We start from the raw sequence: 2713 nt of genomic DNA, 5'->3' as shown, positions 1-2713 counted from the left end.
TTTTTATTCAATAAAGAAAAAGCTCTATGAGAATAGGCACTATCTCAATTAGCTCAATATTCTCTGCACTTAGAGAAGGGCCTGGAAAAATTGGTGGTTTCATTTGAATAAGTGAAAGTACTGTACTGGACCAATGAAGATAAAAAGGATACATACAGCTAAGAGCTATAAACTTTGTTAGATGTATTATTGTATAACCAATACAGGTAAGATACATATTAAGACATTCACTAACATCATGACTAGAAAAATTGCTATTATACCTCCTGGCAACATTTTCCTCAGCCCTGGTAACATTGATCAAGTCTGTTTACTTCATAACCACCTGTTCACTGTCTGGTCAATCATTGGACACCATCCCGGTCATCTATCTTGACTATGTGTAGCTTCAGAGTCAGCCTACGAACAGGCATACTAGACACAAATTTATCTAGGAATTGTAATTGGTAGACATTCATTAAAGACATAAATAAAGCAGAGTTAGCAGAAAGAGATGTTTTGTTTATGAGAGAGAAAGAGATAAAGAGAGAGAGAGAGAGGAGCTATGAATCAGCAATATTTACAATGTGTCTGAGACTGTTATGGAGAAGGAAAGAAGAAAAATAGCTGCTATAATAAAAATCTTGTAGTCATTAAATGGCAATCATTTTTGCCCTCCTGGCAGGGGAAAAAAAGCCAAAGAGAATGGAAAGGTTGATTTTTATTTTAATTCTGCTTAATCAATCATTTTCTCATTATTATAAAATCCAGCAGACCCAAATACTCTCAATTGATGTTTCTAAATGTCCATCTAGACACATTGCCATGCATAGCCTGAATAGCATTTCAAGAAAATATACTCATGTGCTTTTCATCTTTGTGTTAATTCTTAAAGTAGCTTAGAACTTGAGAGTTAATATTTTGTCCATTTGCATTTTAAGCTGTTTTCTGCTGAAATAGGCCTATTAGAATGTACTGATGCAGATTTTACACAATCTCTTTACGTCATGATTTTCACTACAAATATCTTATATATATAAACTCTATATGGATTTTATGAATGTACTTTCTCTGTAGATATCCCTAGCCAAAACATCATTTAATTTGCTTTAAGTTCATTTTTAAAAAGTATTTGTTGTTTGTATTTTCCTCATTCCTTAAGACAACTTTTCTTGTCTATGGCATGCCACCCTGAAAAAGCCCGATCCCATCTGATCTCGGAAGTTAAGCAGGGTCAAGCCTGATTGGTACTTGGATGGGAGACCACCTAGGAAGACCAGGTGCTATAGGTGTAAAAAAAAAAAAATAAAAAAATAAAGGATTGTAACTTGACAAGTTCCTTGCAATCTGTGAGGTCAACCAAGGGTTGCTTTAAAAAGACAGCATGTCTTTTGTAAGTTGTGAGCCTTTTGAGCAAACCAGTGTTATAAATGAAATTTCCACCTGGCACCAGAATATATAGCTGCTCATACCAGGGTGAAATGCGAGATCAAAATGCGGGACTCGGAAGTGAATGTTCTAGAACTGGGTTCTTTAATTCTAGACAATCTAGTGAAATCAAGTATGTGAAACCTGGATCAGAGCATGTAGATGATAATGAATTTCCTGAAAAAGTTTTTCTTTGAGCTACATTTCCTCCTCCACCCGAAGGGATAGTTGCCAACTTTGTCACATGAAGCCTAGTGTACAGTGGTGCTTTAACTGGATCACTTAAAAACTTAGTGTGTGACCACTATAATTTGGGGGAATATTTTGACTCAGGAAATCTTTAGAAGAAAGAAAATCAATTCTATGGTTTTTGGCCAGGACAGTTGCTATAGGGTTGAAATCAGACAGTACTGGAGCAAAAGATGTGTGTTTCCTTTAAACCAGAAGTGACCTGAGCACTAGAAAGCCAGTGTTGAGTCTCCTTGGGTTCTGGCCAACAGGGCCACTAGCACACACGGTCAAAGAGACCTAAGCAGCAATAAGCCAGGGTATACGAGAGCTTCTTAGGGGCTTCTGAGGGATTTGCAAACTCCCTTTTGAAATAGAGATTCATCTGTTGAAGTCAAGGAAACTACATACAAGTGGGAGAATGCCAGGGGAATCTCAGAAGAACCTTTAAAGTATCCAACTAGAAAAAGAGATGATTCTAAACATTTGCCAGGCCTAGCACTAATTTACAATAGGAACAAACAGTGAGTAGTTCAAGTGAAAACTGTCTTGTTCTCGGTATCCTCCTCTCTCTCATACTTGAAGGTAGGCAGAACAGGAAAACCAAAAGGCCAAGTACTTCTTCCAAATGTCAGAGAATACCTAACTGTTAGCAAGGTGGAAAAGGAGTCTTTATTTATAATGAAGATTTATATATTAAGTGACATCTTGGACTGTATATTTTCAATTTCTAATTTGACCTCTGTTTTTACTAAAAGTGAATATTCGCTACTTGATTACTTAATAATTAATGGAAAAGTCATGAAACCTGCCCATATTTCATCCAGTGGTACTAAAAAAGATTTATCAATTAAATAAATTTTGAAAGGAAAATGGGAGACAAAAATAAAGTTGCATTTTGACTATAATTTATATGTTGTTAAGTTTCTATGAGATTTATGCACAAATATATATATCTTGACATATATGTATATATTTCTTCCTGACTTTGACCTTCATAAGATAAGAATCTAGCAATAGAATCTAAAATAACATAAAGTCAACAACAAAAACCTAAAAGTTGATACTTTATCTCTGG

The 2713-nt window shown here is 35.2% G+C and overlaps 1 pseudogene; it reads left to right on the top strand.

The window, feature by feature from the left end:
* Nucleotides 1-1153: 1153 nt before the first annotated feature.
* On the top strand, nt 1154-1271 carry LOC120591909 (uncharacterized; annotated as a pseudogene).
* The last annotated feature ends 1442 nt before the right edge of the window (nt 1272-2713 follow it).

The sequence above is a fragment of the Pteropus medius genome, unplaced genomic scaffold (genome assembly GCF_902729225.1).
Source record: "Pteropus medius unplaced genomic scaffold, Ma_sr-lr_union100, whole genome shotgun sequence".
Lineage (NCBI taxonomy): Eukaryota > Metazoa > Chordata > Mammalia > Chiroptera > Pteropodidae > Pteropus > Pteropus medius.
The sequence above is the reverse complement of the archived record's forward strand: the minus strand, read 5'-3'. Positions and strand labels throughout refer to the sequence as shown.